We start from the raw sequence: 13,994 nt of genomic DNA, 5'->3' as shown, positions 1-13,994 counted from the left end.
TGCACAACAATTTGCCACAAAGCTTGGAGAAAGGTTTCAGATAAAATCACTAGGCAATGTATCTGTTTATCTAGGAATTAAAATTCAGCAAGATGAAAATGGGAACTATTGGCTTAGCCAAGAAGCTAAGATCCAGCAGTTGCTGGAAAGGTTTAAAATGGACAACTGTGCTGGTGTTAAAACCCCAATGGAGTTAAGTTACATAAAGGATGCTCAAGCCGGGCAACAGGCAGAGTTCTCTAATCCCGGGGTTTACCAGTCAGCGATAGGCAGTCTACTCCACATTGCACAGTGGACTCGGCCCGATATAACATATGCTGTCAACATGCTGTGTAGACAAGCTGAAAAACCATCAATGCATGCTTGGCAAGGAGTAAAAAGAGTTTTAAGGTATCTCCAAACTACCAAAAGGTTTCGCTTAAAACTATCAGCAGAGGGCAGCACACAACTTGAATGTTGGGCCGACAGTAGTTGGGCAGATGCTGGACCAGATAGAAAATCAGTGTCAGGAATGGCGATAAAATTTGGAAATGCACTAATTGGTTGGAGATCAAGAAAGCAGTCACTTATAGCTTTAAGTTCAACTGAATCTGAGTTTAATGCATTATCAGATGTATGTAGAGAACTGGAATTTTATAAGCAACTGGTACAAGAATTGTTTGGAGAATGTTCCCAACCTATCAGAGTGTGGGAAGACAATCAACCTTGTATTAAACTAGCTAAATCAGGTCAATTCAAGGCACACACAAAACACTTGGATATCCGTTATCAAAATGTATGCCAAAGTGTAAAACAAGGTTTAATTGAACTAAAGTATTGTCCAAGCAAAGAAAATCTCGCAGACGGTTTTACGAAAGCTTTGAGTCCGCAATTTCATAAATGTTTCTGTTCAGGTTTAAATTTGAATTAAGGTTGGTACAGCTCAGTGTTACGAGCGAGAGGGGGTGTTGCTATCAAAGGGTTAAAAGGTAGCAGAAACGCTCTAATCACTGAGCAGCTGGAAGTCATTAGGCTTCCAGGAACATGAGTTTGTATAAATAGTCTCCTGTGTGTTTGCTCCTCCCTTCTCCCCTTTTGGGCGTATTTGCTGATATGTGTGGTTCGTCTCCGGGTTTTTTGTTTTTGTAAATAAACCTTTCTTTGAGTTCCAAAACCGCTTGCTCCAAGACTCCTCTTTGAAAAGAAATACTGCCTCTCCTGCCCTTCTTAAACTGCTGCGCGAAATGCTCTGCTGTAATGGGACTTGAGACGATGGAAGCGCACCGGACATTTACTTTGCATTAAACTAATTAAAGTTTAATGGGACACATATGAGGGAGAAAAGAAAGCACATCTCCCAGCGCCTCCAATGGACAGGGGTCCTACACAAAGCAGAAAGCAAACTGGCTGACACCATCCCAAAACTGCCTGTGTTCTTTGCATCAAAAAACACTGGCACCGTTAACAGATTGTGACATACAAGACGAATGCATACAAAGGAGAAAACTGACAGATTAAAGCAATGCTATCTACCCAATGCAGGGAGGACCAAGAAGGAGGGAAAGACAGAAATCTGAAAATAGTCAAGACTCCATTCCTGGGCCACTGCCTTCCCAGTCACCTCCCTGATCCATCATCAAGCCCCTCCTACTTCTACAAAAGACAAGACAGGAGAAGGGACCGGTCTTCAAAAGGGTTCATTAAGAGGATGCAGGCAAAAGTCCCCATCAATGAGAGCAACAGTCCGTCCAAATCACAGCAGTTCTCCCTGTGTGTTGGACCCACGGCCCTTTCCAGGATCCAGAAGTTCCTGCTGACTCACCCTCTCCTGCCGAGAATGTCCAGGCCCTCAAGGAAAGCCACAGCCTGTGTCGGTAAAATGAATACAGGGAGGCAACCATGGAAAGGGAAGAGTGCTTGGAAGATGGAGCCGCCACACTGCTGGCTCAATTCGGAGGTGGGGGAAAGAATCAATGTGTTAGTGATACAGACAAAAAAGCTGCTCTGAAATATCTAAACCTGAAGAAGGAATCTGTGCAGCTCAAAAGTTTATTTCCAATATTTTAAAGACTATCTGGTCCAAAGGGGGGGGGGGCTTTTCAATTTGTTCTATCCTTGTACTCAGGCTGGTATTTTGTTATGTAGTATTTATAGGTGTGGAGAGAGAGAGAGAGAGAGAGAGAGAGAGAGAGAGAGAGAGAGAGAGAGAGAATGAATCTCCTAGCTGTGCCAGGCACCTAGAAATTTGACACCAACATGAACAAAATCAAGAACTGAAAAATGTGTGTGTATAATTTTACTCTTTTCTGAGTCTGGCACTTCTCCTTTTCCTTTTTTTAGGGGTCTTGACATCTGAAAGTTTGCAATCTTTTTATCAATGCTGCAGTCATAACTAAAAAGGAAACCAGACTCTCAGAAGGAATTTTAAAACATTCCAATCTACCGAGGCATTTGATCAGCAGAAGATAGTGGCAACCCTGAAATCAGTGCTTGAGAGAATGTATACACACGCGCACACATGACGTGTTTGCTGCTCTGAGCTCTTTGGGAGTAATGGCAGGATATAAGATAGACAGACAGACAGACAGACAGACAAATTGCTGCATGCACATGCAAAATGCATGCAAACCTATAAGGTAAAGGTAAAGGTACCCCTGCCCGTACGGGCCAGTCTTGACAGACTCTGGGGTTGTGCGCCCATCTCACTTAAGAGGCCAGGGGCCAGCGCTGTCCGGAGACACTTCCGGGTCACGTGGCCAGCGTGACATCGCTGCTCTGGCGAGCCAGAGCCGCACACGGAAACGCCGTTTACCTTCCCGCTGGTAAGCGGTCCCTATTTATCTACTTGCACCCGGAGGTGCTTTCGAACTGCTAGGTTGGCAGGCGCTGGGACCGAGCAGCGGGAGCGCACCCCGCCGCAGGGATTCGAACCGCCGAGCTTTCGATCGGCAAGTCCTAGGCGCTGAGGCTTTAACCCACAGCGCCACCTGCGTCCCATGCAAACCTATATCCCCTTTCAAATACCAAATCTAACTAGGGGAGTAGAAGTAACCTCTTCTCAAGTGGCCATCTTCAGCTAGGATACCTAAGGCGGCAAGTAAACTGGTACCATGGTTCCGCTCTTTAAATCACATCTCACTCGTCTTCCTCTCTTGCCATATTCCCTATTGCAGCAGAGACCAGAGACTGCCATCCGCCATTGAAGGGAAAGCCAGATATGGAAGGTTTGGCATAATACAGGGAGGGTGGGGGAAGCTAGCTGACAAAGAATGGGCCAGCTTGCAGGGCCTGCCAATAACTTGGGGCTCTTCCTAGCCCCCTATTGTTGGGAGAAGGGCTACTTCGACACCAGACACAGGCTTCATTAGCCTAACAATGGGCAAACAAAATCCAGACACTATGGGAGCCTCCTTTCCTCCAATGCCTCCCTGCGGCCAGCCATCTGGAATCAGAAGGATACCCCCCACCCTGTCTAGACCAGAAGCCAAAGGGGGAGTTGGTCCCAACAGGAAAGGGACTTTTTTTTTTTAGGGGAACCATCAGCAGGAAGCACAGCAATATATGGAAATGGAGACCTAGAAGAACAGTTCTCACCAACCACTTCAGCCCCTCAACCTCAGCCCATAACCTTTGAGGGCTTGCAAGGAAGGGAGGAAGGAAGCAATTAATAGGGGTTTTTATCAGTTTTCATTGGCTATCAATTTTATACATGTCTTAACATACCATAAGGTAAAGGGACCCCTGACTGTTAGGTCCAGTCGTGACCGACTCTGGGGTTGCAGCGCTCATCTCGCTTTATTGGCAGAGGGAGCCGGCGTGCAGCTTCCGGGTCACGTGGCCAGCATGACTAAGCCGCTTCTGGCGAACCAGAGCAGTGCACAGAAACGCCATTTGCCTTCCCGCTGGAGTGGTACCTATTTATCTACTTGGACTTTGATGTGCTTTCGAACTGCTAGGTTGGCAGGAGCAGGGACCGAGCAATGGGAGCTCACCCCGTTGTGGGGATTCAAACCGCTGCTGACCTTCCAATCGGCAAGCCAAAGGCTCTGTGGTTTAACCCACAGAGCCACTCACGTCCCTTACATACCATAGCCCACTCCAAACCTTAGCTGTGAGGCTGGCTTGCCTATTTTGTACAGCTTCCCCTGAACCTCACATAACTTTCTCCTCCACCAAGCCTCTCAGCCAACTCTCAAGCCCCATCACACAGGTCTTCCTCTGCTCCCAGCACTCCCAACCCATTCTGCAAAGCTGTTTCTCCTTTCACCTTGATACCCTTCCCCACCATTTTGCTTCACTCTGCACGCATGCCACCACATCAACCCCAGTGCACCCCATACTCCCAATTTGGAATGCACTGTCAGAACAGTCCTATTTATGCCTCCCTTGAGAGCAGCCCTTCCTGAACTTGGGTCCTCAGATGTTGTTGGACTACAACTCCCATCATCCCTAGACAACAGGGCCAATGGTCAGGGATGATGGGAGTTGTAGTCCAGCACCTGGGGAACCAAGACTGGGAAAGGTTGCTGTAAGTCGGTGTTTGCTAACCGGGGGACATGTAGCCCCCTGGAGGGGGCTCAGAATATTCCACGGGGGCCATGGGTGGAAAATGTGTAAATCGGGGACCACAGCACAAGATTAGGGGGCCACAAAGAGAAGTGAAAAGGGGGCGAAATCATTTTTTTATTTTAAAAAAATCCTGATTGGCTGGCTATCTGCTTGGCCAATCACAAGTGGGTAAGGAGGCGGCCCACCAGGGCCTAATGCTCCTAATTGCCATGTGCATTTTCTTGCCGCATTCCTGGTTTGTTTCCAGCAGAAGAGGGCGATTGCTGAGGCTCCCGTTTTGATCAGAAGGGCTCGCAATCCAGAGCCTCCAGATCAGGTAAGTGCGGTGGTGGTGTGGCAATGGATAAGGCTGGCCGAGCAGGAGCTGCTTGTTGCTGCCACCAGTTCTGGGCAGCCTGGGCCTGACTCTGCAAGGTGCAGGGTGCAATCCACTCCAGCACCTAGCAGATCAGAGTCTTCGGATGTTGCTGAAGGGCGCAGGGCCCATCGGCACTGTCGGCCCAGCTCTGCCGCCTGGTGCTGCTGACTTGCATCAAGTAAATAACTAAATGCCTACTCAGAAGAAAGTAGCACGGAGTTCAATGGGTCTTACCCCTGGTAAGGGGGGGGGCGGGCGACTGTCATGTTTTATCTAGGCAGCCAGGACTCCTCCAGAAGACAAGATCTCTTTGCACCAGGTCAGTGAGGGCTGACCTCAGTAGCTTTCCCCCTATGCGTCAAATAACTGTTGTTTACTTTTTATAATACATGGAAGATGGAGGTTCCAGACTCTCCTTCCTTGAAGGTTTCTAAGCGGAGGCTGGATGGCCATCTGTCATGGATACTTCAGCTGAGTTTCCTACACTGCAGGGGGGTGCACTAGAAAGATGACCCTTGTGGTCCCTTCCCATTCCATAATTCTATTTTTTTCTGCTTCAACAACATTTCATTATGTTGCTATCATTTTATGTATAATTGTACTTTGTATAAATTATAAAAAAATTTAAACAAAACCTGTTCTATTTACAAACAAAACATTTAAATATCTACCTTTCTACCAGTAGGCTGGGGGGCCATGGGTGTAGCCAGGACTTTTTTGAGACGCAGAACCTCATATTTGTATTGATTTTTACTTACTGTATTTTTCACTCTATAAGACGCACCAGACCTAAGACGCACCTAGTTTTTGGAGGAGGAAAACAAGAAAAAAAATATTTCTGAATCCCAGAAGCCAGGACAGCAAGAGGGATCGCTGCACAACGAAAGCAGCGATCCCTCTTGCCGTTCTGGTGTCTGGGATAGCTGCGCAGCCTGCATTCCCTCCATAAGACACACACACATTTCCCCTTACTTTTTAGGAGGGGAAAAGTGAGTCTTATAGAGCAAAAAATACGGTATTTGGGGGCAGGTAGCTGCCTCCCTGCGCCCCTTGCCACGCCCAAGGGGAATGGCACAGGAAGGAAACAAGGTCACAAGTGAGCCACAGTCGGAAATAGGTTGGAAAAGGTTGCTCTAAGCCAGTGTTTCCCAACCTTTGGTCTCCAGCTGTTTTTGGACTACAACTCCCATCATCCCTAGCTAGCAAGACCAGTGGTCAGGAATGATGGGAATTGTAGTCCAAAAACAGCTGGAGACCAGAGGTTGGGAAACACTGCTCTAAGCCATAGAACCCATGACCAATTCTGATCCTGAAAAGTTGTGTCTCCACAACGTGATTAAACAAAGTGACTGTTTCATTAGGAAACTGCCGTTCTTTCCCACTCCCTTAAACAGGGTATAATTTGGGAGCATGACACAGACCCAGAAGCATTTTGGTGGTAGAGAAGGGCTCAGGCACAAATCCCCACCGCAGAACAAAATTCTCTCTCACCTGGATGTCCTAATCCCTGATACATGTGGTGGGCAGGCTGCAATTACTCAACACAGCAAGGGCAATATAGTTCCTTTCTTCCTGCTGGAATTTGTGTTGTGTACAATATGAGTGCTTTCTGTTATTTTCTTTGGTATATTATTTGCCCTTTGCTATATATATTTTATAAAATAATAGTAATAAGCTAAATGTGCACTTAAAAACACACCCAGTGAGAGTAATGCACTCTAGGTCTGCTCAGAGGCACCCTTTTGTGCTTATTACTTCCCATATTATGGAAACAGGCTCTGGGAGTGAGATCCGCTTGAAATCATACCTGGCAAAACAAATGAGTTAGTGGTGGGGTGGGCATGTTCCAACACACACACACACATTTTTTACATGCACCTGGTGAAGACTCAGCCCATCTGAAAGAGTTTCTGAAGACACTCAAGACAACGGTACTTTGTGGGCCAGCTTGTCCAAACTACAAGAGTTGTCATTTTAGATCAGAGCTTCCCAACTCTGTTTTGTGGACTACAACTCCCATCATCCCTGGCCACTAGTCCTGCTAGCTAGGGATGATGGGACTTGTAGTCCAAAAGCAGTCAGAGACCCAAGTTTGGGAAACAGTGCTTTAGATCAAGCCCACATTCTAGGTCTCTCACTGCCTTTACATCACACAGGCACCAAAGCATACCCCTCTTTTCCTGCCTCTTTTTACCTACCAGTAAGGCAGCAGCACAGACTACCTTGGAAAGTGGTGGGCTCTCCTTCAATGCAGATTTTAAAGCAGAGGTTGAATGGCCATTGGTCATGAATTCTTTAGCTGCAATTCCTGCAATGCAGGGGATTGGACTAGGTCAGTGTTTCCCAACCTTGTGCCTCCAGCTGTTTTTGAACTACAACTCCCATCATCCCTGACTAGCAAGACCAGTGGCAAGGGATGATGAGAATTGTAGTCAAAAACAGCTGGAGGCACAAGGTTGGGAAACACTGGACTAGGTGATCCATGGGGTCCTTTCCAACTCTATGATTCTACCATGAACTCACATCTTTACTCCTGCTACTACGTTTCCCCTGGGAGTCTCCTATCACGGCCAGTTCATCTTAACCTTTTAATCCTATCTTGAGCACACCCACACACCCAAACAAAGACCTGGGCCTGACCCCTGCCAAAGCATATCACTTCTCTGCCCAGTCTCCTTCCTTCAACCACAATGTTGTCAACCCCACTGTTTCAAACTCAATATCCCCCACACCCTATTTAATTGCTGCATTCTCATTAACTTCCTCTCCTGCCCCACTTATTTACTTTCTAATCCCTTCCTTAAGATTTATAGCTGCTTTCCCAATCTTTCTCTTCCCCTGCCCCACCCTGAATACCACCACACCTTTCTCCCGTCTGCAACATAACTTAACTGCTTATTTCACTTGCTAGCCCCTCAAACCCACTTTAATAAGCACTGCATCCCACAAGTCGACTTGCCAGCCACATCCCACAGCTGACTTGCTTTCCTCCCCCAGAAAAACCCAGACTCACTTTAACACCCTCTTCTCTGCTTGCTGAACAACTGCCATACCAGAGAAATGGTACCTGAAATCCAGCAGCAGCTGGTCAGATACCCTTGAAGCTTACAAGCAGGGCAGGAGGGCAGCAGCCCTCGCCCATTGGATGCCCCCCAGCATCTGGTATCCAGGAATACCTTGCCAATGCACATGGAGGTATGGATCAAAGTATAGTTAGCTGGATGATTACAATTTATAACTTATGCCTCCTATGTCTTTCAAGAAGCTTAGGGCAGCACACATGCTTCTCTTTCTCCCCTTTTATCTGCACAACAACTGGGTTAAGGGAGGGTGGCAGGCCCAAGGTCACCTGGTGGCAAGTTTCACGGCTGAGGGGTGGATTCGAACCAGGGTCTCGCTGGTCTAACAGCCCAACCACTGCCCCACACTGGCTCTCAGCAGATCTCATCTATCAGGAATTTCCCTAATCCTTTCTGAGAGAGCATGTGGGGGGGGGGAGATAAAGTGTCCCGCTGGATCAGGTCAAAGGTCTGTCCAGCCCAGCACCCTGCATCCAGCCAGATGCTTCTGGGAACGGCATGGATGCAACAGCCCTCGCTATTGTTTTGCTCCCTGACAGAGATACACTGAATGTGAACATTTGGGGACGAGAAGAAATAAAGACTCTGTTGAGCCATCCTGTTTAACAACTGCTCCTCCATGGAGTCATCTTAATTTCCGTTTAAAGCCATGCAAACTAACAAGGCGCACCTTAATCCCCCTCCCAAAAAATAAAAATAAAACCCCGAACCCCTTCCTTTTGCTCCCAGCGCCCCACACTTGTTTACCCTCCCCAACACCCCCCTCCTTCCTCCACCCCACCCTTTCCTCTCTGCGCACCCCTAACTCCTCCCGCAGCACCCCCACATAGGCACACACAGAGAGATTTGCAAGAAGAGGGGCTGGAGGCAAGCAGCATCCCACCCCACCCCATGGACTTACCCCACGCACAGGCAGGCAGGCAGGCAGGCAGGAAGAAGAGGAGGAGGAGGAGTCCCCTCACCACCGGCTCCCCCTTCCCCGATTGCCCGTGCCTGCCCCCCAGGCGGCCTGCCGGGCCCCAGGCGAAGCAGCCATGCCCCCTCCCCGCCGGGCCCCAGCTCAGCGCAAGGCCCCCGGCAGGAGGAAGGGGACACAGCGACGGCGGCAGTGGGCAGGGCGCTCCGGCCTAGCACGTCCACCTCCTTCTCCGCAGCGGCAGCGGCGGCGGCGGCAGCACCAACATTGGCGGCGGCGGCGGCGGCGGCAGCAGCAATAAGGGAAGGGAAAGGCGGGTTGGGGGGGGGAGGCGGAGAGGCACCTTTTGCAATAGGCGCGCAACCTAGCTTGTTGGCTCCGGCAAGGGGGCGGGACCTGCCGGAGGACAGGGGAGAGGGAGGCGGGTGAGCCAAAGCGCCCAATGCGGGAGCTCGGAGCGGCGCGGAGAGGCCAATCGGCGCGGCCTCCTGCTCCTCCTACTTCCCCCTCTCGCCCGCCTCTCCCTCCCTCTCTCTATCTCTCGTCATTCAAGGTTGTGCGCGAGGAGCTGCTGCTGCTTCTGTTTGCTGCTGGCGGCGGCGGCGGCTACCTTGTCGCTCGGGTGCCACGGACTGGCCGAAGGGACGCAGCGCTCTGGCCACTCGCCTTCAGTGCCTGGGCTAAATCAACGCAGGGACACATCATAAGCATTATTCATATTGTTTCAAAGCACCTCTGAGCAGGTGCAGAGAGCTGTTTGCAGAGAGAGGGAGTCACTCCCCACTGCCGGGCTCGGACATTATTTTCAGACTTTCAACTCTGGAACCCATAAAGTAGGAAAAGATGGGGGCGGGGGGAATAGTGCCCCTGAGCGAGCAATGGCAGGATGAGAGGGATTTCTGTTTCCAGGCTTGTGTCTTGGCATGTCTCCTATTCTTTCTCTCCCCACCCCAAATTGAGTGCTGCTGTCCCGCTCGATCGAAATGCCCCACACAGCTCCAACCTCTAGCTCCATCTCCCCAACAGCACACGCATTTGGATGGGTGCCAGTTTAAGGGTCAAGCTTCTGAAATCCAAGCTCCACACTGAAAAATGCCAGTCCATAATGTCTTTATAGAGTGTCACTTCTCTCTTTGGGTGGGTGGACTATAACAGTCCTGATAATAACATGTCGGAAATCAGGTTCTGTAGAACTTGGTTTTCGTCATCTTGAAGAATTTGTAACTAGAAAATTTAAGTGTGCTAATATTGACAGGTTAGACTGCTTTCTCCAAGCCCACAGATTTTGTGTGCTGTCACAGAAAAAATAATATGCGGCTTTTAAAAATTACTTAGGGTACAAAAGGTTTTTCTAACAATCAGAAACCAACTTTCCTTATTTTATTTTAAAGGGGTAATTGTCATGTGTTGCTTCTCTGAAAAATTACCAGAACAACATACAACATAGGCATAGAAATAAAAATCAAGTCTTAGAGTAGGATATTTAGTCCTTTGCATTGTGTACAGGGCAGAACCATACAGTTGTGAAGATGGCAGTTTAAGAGGGCCTTGCTCCAGTTATGGAACAGTCAAGTCCTCCTACCTGTCTGCTGCTTTGCATCTTCTTACTGGCAGAATACTCAGAGCTGGTCAAGTGTGGTGGCCCACGTTTTGGTGTGGGGCCTTTGTCAAGGTCTGGAAGGGAAGTCTTCAAGTAGTACAGGAACATGATAAACTAAGCCTCCGTTCCAAACCAACAATGAAGTGGGCTGTTTGGAGCTTTTATGACTAATTTTAGCCAGTAAAAGCAGTGCCCAATGGGTAATCTTTCATAACCCAACACAGTCTTATAAAGGCTAATATGTACAAAGATTTGCCCAGTGCCAACCAATAAGGCTAAACTTGGGTGCCTGACATTCCTGGTGACCATATACTCTCACAGTTACACCCCGCTTTTGGTTTAGATTACCCTTCAGCTCTATCCAGCCACCACTCCTCCTCATTGGTGTCACCAAAACACACCTTTTTCCAATATAAAGATTTCCTTCCTTCTTCTGACCTTCAAACACCTGCTTATTTCCAGTTTGGGTCTCCTCTCCCACAGATATACTGGTGGCAATGATGCTCTGAAAGCAGGGAGGTTGTTCTGCCTGGCAATGGTTGCTAGGCAGCCCCAGTTTAGTTTTCTTCTAAATAGCATCATTCTAAACGGAGCATCATGGAATGTGTCAATCTTCCTCCTTCCAACATTCCAACATGTTCACAACTTTGGCACACAAAAGGCTTCCTTTCTAATTGCAGCTACTCTATGTGAACCAATCCTAAACAGGATTATTTAGAAGTTGTTTACCTAGTAAATTGCCTTTGGAGATGCCTTTAAATAAATGTTCATATATTGCTAGAGCTGGAATTCCTCAGACCACTTCCTCTGGATCTCTCGAAGCTAAATATATGTGTGTGCATGTAGCTTGACACTAGTGCAACATAAAATGCATAACAATGAGCAACGATGCCCAAACTACTCGCTGTGTGCAAGTGCATGTAATGATAGCTTGCTGGTTTTAGATGAGGAAAACGGAAGATGGTCTTTGGTAAGGTAGTGGATGTAGTGGTTTGGTGTGTGAAGGCAATGACTGTTTCTCTGCTCTAATATCCCTTGATAGCTTTGCCAGTGCATTAAAAGCTTTTAACAGACAGAGCTGCTGGAGGAGGGGTTTTGGAACTGGCAAAGAACCAGGTAGGGAAAGGATAAAGTGCCCCTCCCCCAGCAGATTCCCTGATTTTAGTTGCCCCCACCCAAGGGGCTTTTCCATTTCCCTACAATTTCCATTTCCCTACAATATGTTATCATTGTCCCCCTGCCTGCAGCTTATCACTAACTTAATAAACAACAGCCTGTTTCAAATCAGTGCAACACAGGCTACTGTAAATGCAGCCAGCATGTGGCTAAGAGCCTTCACATTGGCAGAAGGGCCTATGTACTCAGGCAGTAGTCCATGGAGTGAGGTTACTACCCCTACCTAGCATTTAGAGTCATCATTTAATATTCAAGCCACATCATATGCATTTATCTTGCTGAAATCCTCACAGCGGAGGGGAACCTGTGGCCTTCCGCAAGTTGTTGGACACTCTGGCTCCTATCAACCTCAGCCACAGTTGTCTGCTCTTCCGTTCCTTGCTTAATTTGAAACCACCACCATCACTACCCAACAGTAGCTGTTCAAAACTAGTTGAGTAAAACAGGCCCAAATAGGATTTGCCCATCATCTCCCAAGTGCTCAGATTCTAAGACTAGTGGAAAGGGATTGAGTATACAAGGCCTAGTCTCCAACGTGTCACAGATGCAGCTCTATGGTGTTAAAATGCTCCACTACTATCGCAGGCCCTTCAAGTGTCCCTGTCTTCCAGGGACAGTCCTGGATTTACAGAAACTGCCCCGGTTTCTGATTTGATCCCAGAATGTCCCGCTTTCCCTTAGGACGTCCCTATTTTCATCAGATAAATGTTGGAGGGTATGGGAGTTATGCGACCCCCAAGCCAAGGAGATAAGTAACAATACAACCTTTAGAAGACATCTGAAGGCAGCCTTGTATAGGGAAGTTTTAAAAAAATGTTTCATGCTTTATTATGCTTTTACATATGTAGGAAGTGGCTGGGGAACCCAGTCAAATGGGCAGGGGAACCCAGTCAAATGGGCTGGGTAGTAGTAGTAGTAGTAATAACAGAATGTGATGTCCCTATTTTCATCGGATAAATGATGGAGGGTATGCTATTGGGCTGCATCAACTATCATCCCTGACCACCAGGTCAAGCAAGGAATGAGAAAGCAACCAACATAATAGGGGGCAGGCGGTTCGAGCAAACGTTCCTACAAGGAGATCTTACAATGTTTGGAGCTAACTAGTCTGGAAAAGAAGGCAAATAAGGGGGACGGACCATAAAAGAGGTATATAAGTTTATGCTGTACAGTGGAAGAATCAGAATAGGCACAAGGGAACACATCTTCACACACCACATAATTAAAACTTTGAAATTTGCTTCCACAAGATGTGGTGATGATAGGGAACAACATGGGAAGGGGGCTATTGCCCTCATTCCCTGCTTGTAATTCTCCTGTAGGCATCTGGTTGGTCACTTTGGGAAACAGAGGGGTGAACTTTGCAGGCCTTTGGTCTCATGCAACAAGACTCTTCGTATGTTTTAAAAGTGGCTCTGCTCAAAGGTGGCTCTAGGAGAGCGTGACTTGGTTGGTGGCACTGGGTGTGGAGCTTCTGGGGTGCCGCAGCAGGTGCCGTAACCATGAAGTCCAATGGTCAGCAGTGGGGGGGGGGCTGTATTTTGGTGTCGAACAGCGTGCCAATGAAAGTTGAGACACCAAGATTCTCCACTGCTCTGCTCCCAATTTTCCTGCATCAGCAATAGCCCCTGCTCCTCAGTGTGATTGCTCTGGAAGCTATAGTTCTCCTAGCTCAGGGGTCAGGAAACTTTTTCAGCAGGGGGCCAGTGCACTGTTCCTCAGACCTTGTGGGGGGCTGACTATATTTTGAAGGGGGAAAAATGAATTCCTATGCCCCATCAGTGGCAGAGGGACCCTACTGTACGGACGCCGCGTAAGCAGTGCCCATATGGACTGCGCACACCCTTGGCCGCTCTACAGCTGGGGGGAGGCAGGGGCCATCTTGTCACCCCTCCGAGAGTGGCACTCGGGGCGGTCCACCCTCTCCGCCCCCCTTCCTACACCTCTGTGCCCCACAAATAACCCAGAGATGCATTTTAAATAAAGGCACACATTCTACTCATGTAAAAACACGCTGATTCCTGGACCGTCTGTGGGCCAGATTTAGAAGGTGATTGGGCCAGATCCAGCCCCCGGCCTGTTTGCCTACCCATGTCCTAGCTGCTTCTTTTGCCTGAGTCGTTTGGAGAAGCTGCGGCATTTAAATTATGTAAATGTTGCTTTGAATCCAATATGATTATAAAATTGATGCCACAGGAGCCAAGCGGTGAACAAATCTCTTTTAAGACTGCCATTATTTCCACAGCTGATCTCAAAATGGCTGCCATCCTAGGTATCTGTTCTCTCCCAGTTCCATTTTCTTTCACACACCCATTC

General features: G+C 48.2%; 1 protein-coding gene and 1 long non-coding RNA gene across 5 annotated transcripts in view; one reads left to right on the top strand and one right to left on the bottom strand.

Moving 5' to 3' along the window:
* Window positions 1–11,029, bottom strand: part of ATXN7L3 (ataxin 7 like 3) — a 36,213-nt gene extending 25,184 nt beyond the window's left edge. The window contains exon 1 of one of the 4 annotated variants that reach the window (XM_079948873.1): window positions 10,904–11,029. The gene's annotated coding sequence lies outside the window, so the exon portion shown is untranslated. Of the gene's footprint in view, window positions 1–8,887; window positions 9,226–10,484; window positions 10,577–10,903 lie in introns of those variants that run through there. The other 3 variants (XM_079948874.1, XM_079948875.1, XM_079948872.1) reach the window with 3 other exon arrangements.
* Window positions 5,837–8,713, top strand: LOC307200362. The gene is made up of 3 exons (XR_013832377.1): window positions 5,837–6,023; window positions 6,168–7,238; window positions 7,382–8,713. It is a non-coding gene; the product is annotated as an uncharacterized lncRNA (long non-coding RNA).
* Window positions 11,030–13,994: the final 2,965 nt, after the last annotated feature.

The sequence above is a fragment of the Podarcis cretensis genome, assembly GCF_951804945.1.
Source record: "Podarcis cretensis genome assembly, chromosome: 13".
Lineage (NCBI taxonomy): Eukaryota > Metazoa > Chordata > Lepidosauria > Squamata > Lacertidae > Podarcis > Podarcis cretensis.
The sequence above is the reverse complement of the archived record's forward strand: the minus strand, read 5'-3'. Positions and strand labels throughout refer to the sequence as shown.